This window comes from Cricetulus griseus, unplaced genomic scaffold (genome assembly GCF_003668045.3).
Source record: "Cricetulus griseus strain 17A/GY unplaced genomic scaffold, alternate assembly CriGri-PICRH-1.0 unplaced_scaffold_521, whole genome shotgun sequence".
NCBI classification, from domain to species: Eukaryota; Metazoa; Chordata; class Mammalia; order Rodentia; family Cricetidae; genus Cricetulus; species Cricetulus griseus.
This window is the reverse complement of record NW_023277277.1, coordinates 1-17,647: the sequence shown is the minus strand read 5'-3', so window position 1 is coordinate 17,647 and position 17,647 is coordinate 1. Positions and strand designations below refer to the sequence as shown.

Here is a 17,647-nt window from a genome sequence, read left to right as displayed (position 1 = left end):
TAACCCTAACCCTAACCCTAACCCTAACCCTAACCCTAACCCTAACCCTAACCCTAACCCTAACCCTAACCCTAACCCTAACCCTAACCCTAACCCTAACCCTAACCCTAACCCTAACCCTAACCCTAACCCTAACCCTAACCCTAACCCTAACCCTAACCCTAACCCTAACCTAACCCTAACCCTAACCCTAACCCTAACCCTAACCCTAACCCTAACCCTAACCCTAACCCTAACCCTAACCCTAACCCTAACCCTAACCCTAACCCTAACCCTAACCCTAACCCTAACCCTAACCCTAACCCTAACCCTAACCCTAACCCTAACCCTAACCCTAACCCTAACCCTAACCCTAACCCTAACCCTAACCCTAACCCTAACCCTAACCCTAACCCTAACCCTAACCCTAACCCTAACCCTAACCCTAACCCTAACCCTACCCTAACCCTAACCCTAACCCTAACCCTAACCCTAACCCTAACCCTAACCCTAACCCCAACCCTAACCCTAACCCTAACCCTAACCCTAACCCTAACCCTAACCCTAACCCTAACCCTAACCCTAACCCTAACCCTAACCCTAACCCTAACCCTAACCCTAACCCTAACCCTAACCCTAACCCTAACCCTAACCCTAACCCTAACCCCTAACCCTAACCCTAACCCTAACCCTAACCCTAACCCTAACCCTAACCCTAACCCTAACCCTAACCCTAACCCTAACCCTAACCCTAACCCTAACCCTAACCCTAACCCTAACCCTAACCCTAACCCTAACCCTAACCCTACCCTAACCCTAACCCTAACCCTAACCCTAACCCTAACCCTAACCCTAACCCTAACCCTAACCCTAACCCTAACCCTAACCCTAACCCTAACCCTAACCCTAACCCTAACCCTAACCCTAACCCTAACCCTAACCCTAACCCTAACCCTAACCCTAACCCTAACCCTAACCCTAACCCTAACCCTAACCCTAACCCTAACCCTAACCCTAAACCCTAACCCTAACCCTAACCCTAACCCTAACCCTAACCCTAACCCTAACCCTAACCCTAACCCTAACCCTAACCCTAACCCTAACCCTAACCCTAACCCTAACCCTAACCCTAACCCTAACCCTAACCCTAACCCTAACCCTAACCCTAACCCTAACCCTAACCCTAACCCTAACCCTAACCCTAACCCTAACCCTAACCCTAACCCTAACCCTAACCCTAACCCTAACCCTAACCCTAACCCTAACCCTAACCCTAACCCTAACCCTAACCCTAACCCTAACCCTAACCCTAACCCTAACCCTAACCCTAACCCTAACCCTAACCCTAACCCTAACCCTAACCCTAACCCTAACCCTAACCCTAACCCTAACCCTAACCCTAACCCTAACCCTAACCCTAACCCTAACCCTAACCCTAACCCTAAACCCTAACCCTAACCCTAACCCTAACCCTAACCCTAACCCTAACCCTAACCCTAACCCTAACCCTAACCCTAACCCTAACCCTAACCCTAACCCTAACCCTAACCCTAACCCTAACCCTAACCCTAACCCTAACCCTAACCCTAACCCTAACCCTAACCCTAACCCTACCCTAACCCTAACCCTAACCCTAACCCTAACCCTAACCCTAACCCTAACCCTAACCCTAACCCTAACCCTAACCCTAACCCTAACCCTAACCCTAACCCTAACCCTAACCCTAACCCTAACCCTAACCCTAACCCTAACCCTAACCCTAACCCTAACCCTACCCCTAACCCTAACCCTAACCCTAACCCTAACCCTAACCCTAACCCTAACCCTAACCCTAACCCTAACCCTAACCCTAACCCTAACCCTAACCCTAACCCTAACCCTAACCCTAACCCTAACCCTAACCCTAACCCTAACCCTAACCCTAACCCTAACCCTAACCCTAACCCTAACCCTAACCCTAACCCTAACCCTAACCCTGACCCTGACCCTGAACCTGACCCTGACCCTGACCCTGACCCTGACCCTGACCCTAACCCTAACCCTAACCCTAACCCTAACCCTAACCCTAACCCTAACCCTAACCCTAACCCTAACCCTAACCCTAACCCTAACCCTAACCCTAACCCTAACCCTAACCCTAACCCTAACCCTAACCCTAACCCTAACCCTAACCCTAACCCTAACCCCTAACCCTAACCCTAACCCTAACCCTAACCCTAACCCTAACCCTAACCCTAACCCTAACCCCTAACCCTAACCCTAACCCTAACCCTAACCCTAACCCTAACCCTAACCCTAACCCTAACCCTAACCCTAACCCTGACCCTGACCCTGACCTGACCCTGACCCTGACCCTGACCCTGACCCTAACCCTGACCCTAACCCTAACCCTAACCCTAACCCTAACCCTAACCCTAACCCTAACCCGAACCCCGAACCCGAACCCCGAACCCCGAACCCGAACCCCGAACCCCGAACCCCGAACCCTAACCCTAACCCTAACCCTAACCCTAACCCTAACCCTAACCCTAACCCTAACCCTACCCCTAACCCTACCCCTACCCTAACCCTAACCCTAACCCTAACCCTAACCCATAAAAACCCTAACCCTAACCCTAACCCTAACCCTAACCCTAACCCTAACCCCTAACCCCTATCCCTAACCCTAACCCTAACCCCTATCCCTAACCCTAACCCTAAACCCTAAACCCTAACCCTAACCCTAACCCTAACCCTAAACCCTAACCCTAACCCTAACCCTAACCCTTAACCCTAAACCCTAAACCCTAAACCCTTAACCCTTAACCCTTAACCCTTAACCCTTAACCCTATCCCTAACCCTAACCCTAACCCTAACCCTCTAACCCTCTAACCCCTAACCCCAAATCCGAACCTGAACCCTTTTCCCTGAACCATGATCCCCGAACCCGAACCTTGTTCCCCGAACCTTGATACCCGAACCCGAACCCTAATCCTTCAATCTCAACATCCCCTTTTTGCAACCCTACCTTTTGTGGTCTCTTTTCTTCATGGTTGAAGTCTTTGACGACATCGCTGCATAGGAAGGTTTCAGAGCACTGTCCTTGTCTTGCATCCATTTTTCCTGTTTGTTCTTGTAGTTCAATCAAATGTGAGAGGTTTCTCTCTTTCACTGCTTTGGCAAGTGTTCTATGAAGACAAACAAAATCAAATTACAAAACTGAACAAAAGTGAAATGCACAGGCAGCAGTGTGTCAGGTGGAACAAGTTGTACACTGTCTGCTGTTGCACTCGCATGCACATTTTTGGGGAAGACAGCACAGGTAAAGATCTGAGCTCTGTGTTACCTGATCAAATGCACCTGAGCAGAGGACTGGGAAGGGAAGGGAATGAGTAAGGGAATTAGCCAGGCAGAGGGCAAGGAAACTGGGAGGAGAGGAGCCAGGGGAAGCCTAAGAGGAAAGCAGAGATACAGCAGAGGGAAGAGGCAGGGGCAAAGGAGACAGGACAAGCAGTGAAAAGTTAGTGCCAGTTACAGTTTGGGGAAGGGCTAGTATTTGAGAATAGGATAAGGCAAATTATCCACAAAATAGCATCAGCATTGATTAGTAAAACATACCAACATCAAATGCCAGTCAGCCTGCCAATTTAGAGTCATTTGGTGCTGGGCAGTGGTGGTGCACGCCTTTAATCCCAGCACTCAGGAGGCAGAGACAGGCGGATCTCTTGGAGGCCAGCCTGGTCTACAGAACTAGTTCCAGGACAGACTCCACAACAATACAGAGAAACCCCGTCTTGAAAAAACAAAACAAAACAAAGTTACCTGGCACAGCCAACTTCATCTTTAAAATTAGATTAATGCTACAAACCTATGAAAAACAGTGCTGCTGAATTCCTAAGACACAAAAGCAGCCTTGTGGTGGGTAGAGGACCTCTCAGCCCCTTTTACCCCTTGGATGCACCTGTGGTAAAAGTATGCACAGCCTTGGTTCATCCCAGAAAACTAGCCATCCCAGTAAGAGCAAGAGACAAAAAGCTGACTCCTGTCCCTCTGACCACAGGGATCCTGTCAGGTCAGCCTCTGGGTAAATAAGTGTATTCAAGACCGTACCCAAATCTCAAAAGAGGTGGCAGGTACCAGCCTCACTACCTGCTGAGGCCTTGTCTTCAGTGAAGACCTTCTCTGTCACTCCATTAACATTCCAGTGGAGAAATTTGCAAACCTGCCATCAAGCTCCTGTCACAGAATACTTCAGAGGTAGAGTGAGAGCATGGTCCTTAAAGATCCCCATGTCCAACAACAGTGACCAAGAAAACAAGTAATCCTTTCAGGCACTACCCACCTACATTGGGAACAGCAGATGTAGTAGCTCATTGCATGATCCCTTGAGTTGGCATTTCATCTCCCCGGCTCCTGGGGACATCGGTGCTGGTACCACAAATGTAAAGTACCCAAGAATAAACTAACAAAAATACAGAAAGATGGGAGCATAAATAGATCCTGTGTTGATCTTTTCTTAAATGATAGAATAATTCCACTTTGAATAGAGGACAATATTATACTGATGTGATGTTGTGTGCAAGACTGGCAACCTGACCTTGACCACATGTGAATAGAACTAAAAGAAAACCCACAAACATATCTGTTACCCATTCTAACCCATCATCACATCACACACACACACACACACACACACACACACACACACACACCAGACATGTTTTTAAAAAATAAATCTGTCTTTACATTACCTGGCATCTCTAGATAATTCCTTTAGGAGAAAATACTTCAAGATGAGTGCCAAATGGATAAAAACTGGATCATGAAGAAGCAGGAATGTTGAAAACTATATACATATCCATAACACAACAAGCCATGTTGTGTTATCATGGCTACAGATACACAGATGATTGCTGATCATTCTATTTTATTATATCTCCACCAGACAGATGTAAACACTTCTTGGGATAGACACATGAAGTATTTTCTTATCTTCTATTAAGCATGTTAATATTAACATTTTTAAAACATGTCTACAAAGGAGCACACATCAGGAGTACATCATTTACTGTTGGTCTTGAACTCAGGAGGATGAAACACCAGACCTATGAGTTCAAAGGGAGCCCTGACTAATTACTGACATCCAAGCCAGGACGGAAAACAAACAACATCTGGAGGAAATTTGTGGAAATATAAAAAAAATTAGACAAGGACCAAGAAGCCACCACCCTTTCACAGACACCTTTATGTGAAAAGTAGGATAACACTGTCTGATATTTAAGTAAACAATGAACCACTTAGATAATGTGCAACCCATTCTATACATTTAAGCAAAAAAAAATGCCATTCACAAAGTGAAAATACAACAGAAGATGAACAGAATCAAAGAAGCAATATATGAACCAGCAAATAAACTTCAGTAAGTGGATTTGCCACACATACAGGACACTTCAATACCCACTACAAAACTTTCAAAATGCAAACCACAATACTCTGATCTCAACCATCATACTTGTATGAATATGGTAAACAATTTACTTGCTTCAAGGGTATAATGTAATAGATGAAACAGAACTTTTTCATTTAAACTGAAGTCAACTGTGATATGCAAAATCTTTACCATATTGTTTACATGAATAAGATTTTTCTCATTCTTCCTTATTTTCTAATGTCAAGATGACATATAAATGTTTAAAATATCATAGTGCTAGAGATGTGACCAAGCAGTTAAAAGTTCATTCCCAGGACCAAGGTCAGGTTTTTGACAACTTCTTGTAATTCCTAATACTGAGGATACAATGGTATAAAATACTGAGGAGGAGGGCTGGAGAGATGGCTCAGAGGTTAAGAGCACTGACTGCTCTTCCAGAGGCCCTGAGTTCAATTCCCAGCAACCACATGGTGCCTCACAACCATCTGTTATGAGATCTGGTGCCCTATTCTGGTGTGCAGATATACATGGAAGCAGAATGTTGTATACATAATAAATAAAATCTTAAAAACAAATACTGAGAGGGATAAAGACAGGGTCAATCAGTTAAGACAAGTCCCTGCCCAGAATCCAAGTGAGGTTTTTTTGACAACATTCTGTAATTCCTGTTAGAAATAAATAAAGGAAGACTAAAGGGTTTACGGATCTAATCACATGCACATATCTGAAGACACACTGACATAACAAAATAAAAATTAATGAAAATCATTGAACATTTCCAATCCTGACTATTTTTCTTTTGTATGCATTCATTCCTGTAACCCAGATGTTGAGGCATATAAAGGCTTATAGTTTTCCAGTACATGGACTGCTTCATATAACAGAAAACAAGCATGTAGGCTTGGAGTCAGAGAAATCAATACTTCTTAGTTGGTGGTATCATTTGGGATGAATTAGGAAATGATGCCCTGCTGGAGGAAATATGTCACTGGGGTATGCTTTCATAATTTACATCAGCACAGCATTTCCAGTTTCCACTCTCTGGTTCATCCTGCAGGTTGAGGATGTAAGATCTAAGCATCATGATATAAAGCAGCCATGTCTGACACCTGTTGCCATGCCACTTTCACTGTGATCCTGTATCCCTCTGGAACCAAGAGTCAAACTCTTTCATGAGTTGATATAAACATTATGTTTTATCACAACGGAAAAGGCACAAATAAACATTCATGAAGTTTTATACCTGAATTAGTTATTTCATGTCATTGAAGAGGAAACCTAAAAGGCTTACTTTAGCATTTAAATTTGTAGGGCTTTGTCCATATGAGTTTGCAAGTGCAAACAAAATAAAGACAGGCATTATACTGCTTGAACAGATAGTTGACACTGTGAAATTATTTTCTCCGGAATACTCTTATGTAACTAGAATGTGTTGACTAAAGATCTTATGAAATCCTTTATAGCCAGACTTTCTTCTATATGAGTTTTTTTTCAGGTCCTCAAAGACTATTTGTGATGTGAACAGACTATAACAGAATGACTGAACACTAAAAGTTTTACTCTTGTATAAAGAACACCACAAAGTGCAAAACCTTGCCATACTGACTACATTAATATTTGCTCTGCAGTATGATTTTTTTCTCAGAATTTCAAAGACTACAATGATGTGCAAAGGCTTTAACACATCACTTTCATAGAGATTCTCTCCATTATATGTTTTTTTATGCATTAGATTATGTGACGTGAAAGGCTTGACACCACAATACTTTCATAGAGTTTCTCTCCAATGTGTTCTTTTATTAATTGAAAAAATACTGTGACATGAAAGGCTTTACCACATCGACTACATTCATAGGGCTGTATGTGTTCTTTTATGTGTTTGGAGACTACAGTCCTGTGAAAAGAATCTACCATATTAATTACATTCATAGTGCTTCTCTCCAGTATGGGTTATTTTATACATTAGAAGACTTATATGCATAGGCCTTACAGCATTGATTACATTCATAGGGTTTCCCTCCAGTATCAGTTATTTTCTGACTTAGAAGATGAGTATGATATGCAACTGCTTTCACACATTGATTGCAATTATAAGGCTTCCCTCAAGTATGGAGTCTTTCAGGCCTTTGAGGATGACCATGATATGCATAGGCTTTAACACTTTGAGAATATTCAGAAGGTTTCTCTCCAGTATGACTTCTTTCATAAATGACACTTTGGTCTAATTGTAAAGAGAAATCAGGTCTTAAGGCTTTATCGCTGCTTTACACTCATGTTGCTCCTGCTTCTAAGGGTGGTTTTTGATCTTTGAAAATACCTGCAAAGGCTCACATTTACAGCAACTTTTTTCTATATGAGATTTTTCACATATTTGAAGATAACTGGAAAAACTCCTAAGTATTCCTATAGTGTGAGTCATACTACATTTGTTAAATGAAACAGGACAAACAGAAGTATATATACATTCCTAGCACACATAGGGATTTTATGAAGTGTGAGTTTGTTGATATATTTCCAATGAAAGCTGGAAAAGTAATTACTTGTGAATTTGCATCACATTCAACAAATCTATTCAAATTGGGTGCTGCTACATATCTTCTAATTGTTCTTAGAGAGAGAGAGGGATATGTTGCTTCTTTCCATATCCCTATGTTTATATGGCTAGTATTGAGAGTGACATATGATATACCTAATAAAGGAAGAATAACAAATAAGAGGTGTCCACAGTGCATTGGTAGCATTTAACTTTCTGTTCCTTACAGACATATGATGTAGAGAATAAGGTTTCTCCACAACAGTCGCCCTTGGCTCTTGAATGTAACTACCCCTCCTCTCACTAAACTTAGCAAAATCACAAGGCGTAGTGGGGATGGGTAGAGTGGAAGCACAAGCTTTACTATGAGAGCTGTGAGCGTGATTATTACAAGGTTTTGGACATGTATTTATTACTTATTCAATGTGCATACCTTATGTAATATGAGTGCTATGAAACGAAATGCATTGGTATATGGTTTTGTGGGAATTTAATAATCATCAATGAACCTTAAGCTGTGCTTAATTACACTGTTGCTTTCTTTAAAACTTCCACACACCTTAAAATTTCTTCTCCCCGGCCCAGAGTGGGAGGAAATTTAACCACCATCCCAGAAATTCTAAATAAAATTTTTATTACTTAAACTGAAAAAATTTCTTCTCAGGCATATTTGTATTAGCTTGCACATTAAAATTACCTTCTGTGTAGCCTAAAATATAGTACCAGAAAATGCCTGATATATTATTGGAAGTCACGCAACATTTAAGTTCTAAGGTTCTAAGTTCTAAGGTTCAGTGAACCTTAGAAACATGCCTGATTCATTCATATCATCCTTGCTCAGTTTCAATAGTAATTACAGACGAAAATCAATAACCAAGAAACAGTTGCCTCCTTATTTTAAAATGTGAAGGAAAATTCATAGTCTTACCTATAGCAGTAAGGATCCTGTAGTCTCCAATATCACATCTTTATGGAGATTCTTCTGGGAAGGATCCAGCAAAGCCCACTCTTCCTGAGTGAAGTCAACATGCACATTGTCATAGGTCCCTGCATTCTAAAATATACCATAAATATATAAAAAGAAAGTTATACAGTATAAATGTAAACATCTTTAAAAATACACTATATTTCTCATGCTTCCTGCACTTACTCCATGACGCGTAAGTTCTAAAGTAATCAGAGTCACCTCTGACAATTCTGCACCCTTTGAATGGGATATCGACATGTTAAAGAAATGTTTATTAAAAGACATAGAGAGACAAGCAAACAGATCATTAGTACTCAGAACACATCAGATAAATACAAGAAAGATGGGCAAACAGGGTATACCAGCTCATGTCTTTATTTGGTTGAGGAAACAAGGAAAACTGTGTTATCTGATGAATCAAGATTTGCAGTTGTCATTCTATTTTTGGAAGCCTCATTCAAGTTGTTCTGAGTATATGGTAATCAACTGGCTAAAGTGTAAATACAGAGAAAAATAAAATGATTCAGTTCACTGAAGCTAGGGACCCCTGCAGCTGTGAAAGGCTAAGTACATTATTAAAAGTGTATCAGAGTTTTTGTTCCACAGACCCACGTGAACTCACACCCCAACCTCAACATCCACGACAGACTACTATAACACCCTATGGAATAAAGCAACTATGCATATTTCCAACAGACACGTCTGTGCAAACTGTGATAGAAGAAATTTCTTCGGGAATTGCTTCATCTCCATGATGACACCTCAGGTCAGGAATATTGTATTCTAGAATCTAGGTTTAGCCCCCATGTCATCACCATTTCTGCCAAAACAGGGGGTTCCATACACATTGGTCACACATAGAGATGGATGGCTCTAGAGAATCAACAGAATTCCAGATGCTTTATATTTATGATTTGTTTGTTCATAATGTTAACATACAAAAAACTGAGAAACAACATTGGGTGCTAATTATGAACATTACTGGACTCTCAGTTCTTTTCATTATAAAAGAAAAAAAAAGACTCTGCCATGGCAAAGAACCAGCACTTGGCTGTGGATCTCTGTATCTGTTTTCATCAGTTATTGGATGAAGGCTCTCTGATGACAACTAGTGTAGTCACCTATCTGATTATAAGAGATGTCCAGTTCAGGCTACATATCCACTATTGCTAGGAATCTTAGCTGGGGTAATCCTTGTGGATTCCTGGGAGATTCCCTAGCACCAGGTCCTCCCTAACCCCAAAATGACCTATATCGAGATATATCTCTAATTACTCTGCCCTTCCTTCCACCCCCAACCCAGCCAACCAGACACCACTGTTCACATCTTACCAATCCACCCACACTGCCCCCAGTTTACACAGGAGATCTCTTCTACTAGACACAGCAGAACTTTAGATGACCATAGAAAGAGAAAACAAGGTATTTCATGACAAAACCATATTTAAACAATACCTACAACCCAGCCCTACAGAAAGTGTTAGAAGGAGAACTCCAACCCAAGGAAGTTGACTGTCCTCACAAAAACACAGGCAATAGATAATCTCACAGCATCAAAACACAAAAAGGAGACACACACACACACACACACACACACACACACACACACACACACACCATCACATCACCACGACAAAAATTGAAAATCAACAAGAAATAACAATCACTTGGGATAAGTATCTCTTAGTATCAATCCACCAATAAAAAGACACAGAAAAACAGAATGGATATGAAAACAGGATCCATCCTTCTGCAACACACAGGAAACACACATGAACTTGAAAGACAGACATTATCCCAAAATAAAGAGTTAGAAAACGAATTTCCTGGGCTGGAGAGATGACTCAGCCATTAAAGGTTAGGCTCACAACCAAAAAAAAAAAAAGAATTTCCCATCAAATGGACGTGAGAAGCAAGCCAGTATAGCTACCCTAATATCTAATAAAACAGGCTTCAAACTAAAATTAATTATAAGATATGGAGAAGGACATTTCATATTCAAAGGAAAAAAACATCAAAATGAAGTCTCAATTATTAACATTTATGACCCAAATACAAGGGCACCCACATTTGTACAAGAAACATTACTAAATATTAAATCACATATCAAACCACACATATAAATAGTAAGAAACTTCAACATCCCACTCTCACCAGTGGACAGGTATGCTAGACAGAAACTTAACAGAGAAATAAGGGAAATAATAGATATTATGATTCAAAAGACTTAACGGGTATCTACAGAAAAGTTCACCCAAAATAAAAGAATATAACTGCTTCTCAGCACAGCATGGAATCTTCTCTAAAACTGTTCATGTACTTGGTCACAAATAAAATTTCAACAGATACAAAAATTTGGAATAACTCCAATAATCTTGCCAGATCACAACACAAACAACAGAAAGCCTACAAACTCATGGAAAATGAACTACTCTCAACTGAATTACCACTGGGTCAAGGAAGAAATAAAACTAGAAATTAAAGACTACCTAAAATCCAATGAAAATGAATCCATGGCATATCCAAACTTAAGGGACACTATGAAAGTAGTGCTAAGAAGAAAGTTCATAATACTAATACTTACATAAAGAATTTGGAGAAATCTCACACTAATGACTTAACACACCTGAAAGCTATAGGAAAAAAAACTCACCCAGGAGGAGCAAACAGCCGGAAATAATAAAAGTCTATGCTTTAATCAGTAAAAATGGAAACAAAGAGCAACACCAAGAATCAGTGATATCAACAAGATATCCAAACCAACTAAAAGGCCGAGAGAAAATATCCAAATTAAGAGAATGAGAAATAAAAATAACAACAGATACTGAGGAAATCCAGGCAATCTTTAGGCCATGCTTCAAAAACCTGTATTCCACAAAATTGGAAAATCTAAAAGAAATGGACAATTATCTTGATAGGTACCACATACCAAAATAAAATCAAGACTAGATAAATAATTTAAATAGACCTATAATCCCTAAAGAAAGAGAAGTCATTAAATGTCTCCCCCACAAAAATTGCAGGGCCAAATGGCTTCAATGCAGAACTCTATCATAATTTCAAAGAAGATCTAATGCCGATAATACTCAGATTGTTCCACGCAATAGAAACAGAAGGAATATTTCCAAATTCTTTTTATGAGACTGCAGTTACCATGATACACAAACCACACAAAGACTCATCTGAGAAAGAGAATTACAGACCTATCTCCCTCATGAACATTGATGGAAAATTACTCAATAAATTTCTGGCAAACCAAATCCAAGATGACATGAAAAAAATCATCCACCCTGATAAAGTAGGCTTCATCCGAAAGATGCAGGGATGGTTCAACATAGGAAAATCTGCCATACAAACTGAAAGAAAAAATAAATCCACATGGTCTTCTCATTGGATCCCCAAAAAACACATTTTATACATGTAAAAACAGCTTAGTCATGAACCCCACTACACCCAAGGCTGTATCTGATAACAAGAACTTAGCAATATCACTCACTCCAGATAACCAGATACAGTCCTAGAACAACATGACATCCACTGGACAGTATATAAACAGAGACCAAAGCTCTACTCTAGACATGTGAAGAGACATCACCTTTATCAGCCCTAGGGATAGAGCATCTCCCCCAGGATCATGACCCATGAATCAGAGACTTCAGTTAGAGACTGGACCTGAACATCAGCTAAGATACATTGCACAGATGAGCAGCCCTGTCAGGATAGGCTTAGGACCATAATTGAGAATTCAGAATACGAACCTTGTGTGATATCCCTTGTCATACTAAACTGTTATATTAGTTATGCATATCTACCTTCTTGCTCACAAAAGTTAGGAACACTTTCCTATGACTGATGATTGCCTTAAATGCATCAGGATGAGGAAAGGAACACTTTTCTAAACCAAATGCAAGAGAACAGATTTTTAAAGAAACAATGTATGATTTCTATTAAAAACATAAAAGAACTTGTTTTGCTCTAATTGCTTTATGAGTAAAAAGAACTTTTGAAAACAAATATATCCCTGTTTTTTATGTGTATGTTTGAGGGAATGTCTTCCATGTGTGTACAGGTGACACACCAGAAAAGAGCCTATCAGATCCCCTAAACCTGAAGTAGTGAGCCTCCTGATTTGGGTGCTGGGATCTGAACTGAGGTCATCACCAAGAATATGTGCTGAGCCAACTGCCAAGCCCAATAATACTTTTTATCCAATAATGTAAAAGTCTTTTACAGATTAACAACAACACATAAATAAATAAAATATAAAATGATCCTAGGGAATATGATACATCAATATTAAGATGTTGTTTATGGTTAATTTGAACCATAAATTGAATGCAGTCCAAAGATAATGCCTAAAATTTTATAAGAGAAAAGCTGATTTCAAAGCTACATGCAAAGTGGAAACACTCAGATGATATATGCATCATCTTTCAGCAATACATGATTAGAATGTATTCAACTTTCTGCTACTGACAAACACCATGGTGTGTGATTCAGTGAAGTTCAGTTCTAGGTCAACATATAAACAGTACACACATTGATACAATATGACTTATATATTTACCAGGGAAGCTACAATAATCAAGAATGTATACAATATTTGTAAAAGAATAGAGGATGGAGAGAAAAAGCCAAGAACAGAAGCAGGAAAATTAAAAAAAAAAACAAAGGATACTCAGCCAAACACCTATGATTCTATGTGTACAAAAATTAAATAAACACATATTTCACAACTCCAACAAAAGTAATTAAAAGTAACCCTTAAACTGTTAATTTTCTGAACCTACAGCTACTGATATTTCTTCCAGAGAGGCCCCATGCTCTAGAGACCTCCCAGCAAACAGAAATGATCTCCTCCAGAGTCTTCTATGACTCTACAGCCCCTCGTGCCCCCCTTGTGGTTTCAGACAAACCCAGCCCCAGTGATGTCCAATCAAAAGACAATGTGAGGAATAATTTAATATCTGCTTTCTGCCACATGGATCATGTCACAAGATGTGACATCTTTCATATACACCTTCAAAATACTATTCTAATATGAAATACCTCTAAAGCTCAGAAACTCCTTTTGTGACCTAGAAATGAACTTCACTGAATCACACCATGGTGGCTGTCAGTAGCAGAAAGTTGAAAACATTCTAATCATGTATTGCTGAAGGATGATGCTCATCACCTCCTTTCTACCAGTTTCTAAACTATCTGTGACATTTGTAAGATAAACCTCAAAGTGGAAGGTAACATGCCAGACCTTCAGTTTTTCAATCTGACTTCCCACTGCACAACAAAAGCAACGCCTGTGTGTACACACTGGACAGTGATATTACCACTTCATAGTATCCCATGTCAGGATGACAGAGCATCCCTCTCCCCAGAAAATCCACATTCAACAAAACTCAGAGGCCAAGGGCCACTGCCCAGGTCAACACAGGGACCAACAGAACTTCACTCTGGCTTATGGTCCAACCCAGCCCAAGCAGTTCAGATTCTGATAGCTCAGCCAACCCGTTCTTCCTGGTCTGAGGACAGTGGGCCTCACACTCATCATGGCATGGCTTGTGGTCTTCCTTATAGCTCCCCACAGTAGAACAAGAGGAGAATCCTGGAAAGAAACTGTAAGCTACCTCCCACTGGTGCTCCTGATGGCTAAGCCTTCCTGAAGTTCATCATTAGTGAAGACGACCCTGATGGGCTTCAGGATATTAGCAGTTACCCTACTGGGTGAGGAGAGATCAAATGACTCAGACCACATTGGCTCTCCCAGCTTTGCCCTTCCACACTACAGTCAGACAGGGTCCTGATCTGGGAAATTCATAGTTTAGTAAAATCCTCCAATGTCCCAGAGCACTTCCTATTCCTCTTCCAAGGCACAGGGTCCTATGTGTACACATTCAATTACACACTCAATGTCCAGCACAGCCAACCCTTTGCTTCATAGCTGGGAGGTCCTACAGCCAAACACAGGTCACATTCAAACAGTATCTGTTGTTAAACAAAAAGAAGCCATAGATGAGAACACAAGGAAGGGGCTATAGGAGGCCTTGGAGGCAGGAAAGAGACAGTGGAAAAAATATAGTTATAATCCCCCAAAATTATGTTACAAAGTTGAAACAGGCTTTATGGCCATGCGCTCCAGAGACTAGGGATTTGTATGAGAACACACCAAGTTTCTCTTAGGACTACCATCTTAAACTTGGAAAAAATAGTTATGTTAGGCAGGGCAACACCATTTTATCCAGTTCTTCTATTTAGGTTGAAATGCTGTAACTACAGTAATTTGGTTTCATAAGTTCTGTTATTTAGATTTTTGATCACCTGATCCATGAAACTGAGAAATGGCCAGTCAGGACATTTATGGAATATCTGAAATTGATCACCTGACTGCACAAGGCTAATGTCAACAGCAGGAAATCTTTCTTCTTTCTTCTTGCCCCTCCCTTTCTGTGCTGTGACTACATCTGCTTTACAGTTGGTGAATGAAATTCTTACACAGGTTCCTCCTTCTTTGTAAATTCACAATAAAATCTTGAGAACTTGGAGGATATTCATTTACTGGTTATTTTCCCTTCCCAGACAACAGTAAAGGCCCACCCTGGAAGGAGTTGCATGACTGTCTTTCCAAAACTGGGCAGCAGAAGCAGGATTCGGTGTTCAAAGCAATTCTCAATTATACAGTGTGAGATGAGCCTGAGCTACAGGAGACATTGATCAAAATCAGTGGTTCTCAACCTTCCTAATGCTGCGACCCTTTAACACAGTTCCTCATGATGTGGTGACCCCCAACCATAAAATTATTTTCAGTGCTACTTTATTACTATAATTTTGCTGTTATGAATTGTAATATAAACATCTGTGTTTTCCCGTGGTCTTAGGCAAGTCCTGTAATAGGGTAATTTGATTCGCCCAAAGGGAGCTAGGACCCCACAGGTTGAGAACCAATGCTCTAAACTGATATATATATATATATAGAAAGAAAGAAAGAAAGAAACAAACAAACAGCACTTAAGAAAAAAATGGAATGAAATTCTTAAACAGGGAACAAAGGAAAATAGAAACAAAGTAATGCATTGAAAGAAAATGACATTTTAGCCGGGCGTTGATGGCACACGCCTTTAATCCCAGCACTCGGGAGGCAGAGGCAGTCGGATCTCTGTAGGTTTGAGGCCAGCCTGGTCTCCAGAGCAAGTGCCAGGATAGGCTCCAAAGCTACACAGAGAAACCCTGTCTCGAACCCCCCCCCCAAAAGAAGAAAATGACATTTTAAAAATGTTATCAATAATTGATTTTTTTAAAATAGATAAAAATAAACTGGGCGTTGGTGGCGCACACCTTTAATTCCAGCACTCGGGAGGCAGAGGCAGGCGGATCTCTGTGAGTTCGAGACCAGCCTGGTCTACAAGAGCTAGTTCCAGGACAGCCTCCAAAGCCACAGAGAAACCCTGTCTCAAAAAAAATAGATAAAAATAATAGAACACTTAGACATACTGACTTTGAAACAGAGTAGGGCCCTTCCTGACAGGGAGAATGTCATTAATAAGACAATGTATGACTTTGTCCCATGTAAAATGTTGCCTGGGCGGCAAATCCTTTACATCAACAATTCAGGGCCGGGAGTTGGTGGCGCACGCCTTTAATCCCAGCACTCAGGAGGCAGAGACAGGCGGATCTCTGTGAGTTCAAGGCCAGCCTGGTCTCTAGAGCGAGTGCCAGGATAGGCTCCAAAGCTACACAGAGAAACACTGTCTCGAGTAGATCCAGCCCACAGACCAAAGTTATTCAGAGGCCTGCCCCTGGGCTCAGGGATTTGCATGGACCATGTAGAAACTTACAGGACAGGGAATCTGGCTGCAGGTTCCCACTCAGATCCTGCGCGGACCCACCACACTGGCTCCAACACCTCACCGTCTGCTCCTCCCCATCACAACAGCCCCTCACTCACCATGTCTTGGTTTCCCGGATTTCCAAGCTCTCCACTCAGCTCCCTGTAGCAGTGCTCACAGCACAGAACACACACACACACAAAGGAGCTAGCTCCTTTTCAGAGACAAGCCTGAAACTGCCACCGGCAGGAAGAGCCCTGTACTCTTGTGACTGACAGGTCACCTGGAGGGCCTGATTGGCTAGTGAGGCCTGATTGACAAGATCACCTCCCATAGGATTACACTGTCCTTAAAGACACAGCACAACGATTCCTGACCTGGCCCAGACAAAGATATGCCATTTCTATTGTTGATATCCAGCTTTAATCCATTGTGATCAGATAGGATGCAGGGTATTATTTCGCTTTTAAAAATGTCTCTTGAGATTTACTTTATATACTGATGTTTGGAGAAAGTTTCACGGGCTTCTGAGGATAAGGTATATTTAGTATCTCAGTGGGAATTTCTATAGATATCTGGTAGGTCCATTTAACTTATGATCTTATTTAGTTTCAGCATTTCTTTTTTGTTTTTGTCTGAATGATCTTTCTACTGGTGAATGTGGGGTACTAAAGTCTCTCAACATAACAGTGTGAGGATTAATATTTGATTATAACTATAGTAGTGTTTCATATATGAACCCGGGTAGCCTTGCATTGGTGCATATGTATTAAGAATTGTAACATCCTCTTTGTAGATTTTTCCTTTGATGAGTATGTAGTGTCCTTCCCCATATCTTATGATTAGTTTTGAATTGAAGCACATTTTCTCAGATATTAAAATGGATATACCTGCTTGCTTCTTGTGTCCCTTTGCTTGGGATATCCTTTACATTCAT

General features: G+C 40.8%; 1 long non-coding RNA gene across 3 annotated transcripts; it reads right to left on the bottom strand.

Moving 5' to 3' along the window:
* Positions 1 to 2,986: 2,986 nt before the first annotated feature.
* On the bottom strand, positions 2,987 to 16,963 carry LOC113838095. 3 transcript variants are annotated; one of them, XR_003488599.2, is made up of 4 exons: positions 16,830 to 16,963; positions 8,852 to 8,977; positions 3,578 to 4,421; positions 2,987 to 3,147 (listed from the first exon to the last, which is right to left on the bottom strand). It is a non-coding gene; the product is annotated as an uncharacterized LOC113838095 (long non-coding RNA). The 3 variants fall into 3 exon arrangements; XR_003488598.2 differs by having other exon boundaries at positions 2,987 to 4,421; XR_004772661.1 differs by lacking the exon at positions 3,578 to 4,421.
* Positions 16,964 to 17,647: the final 684 nt, after the last annotated feature.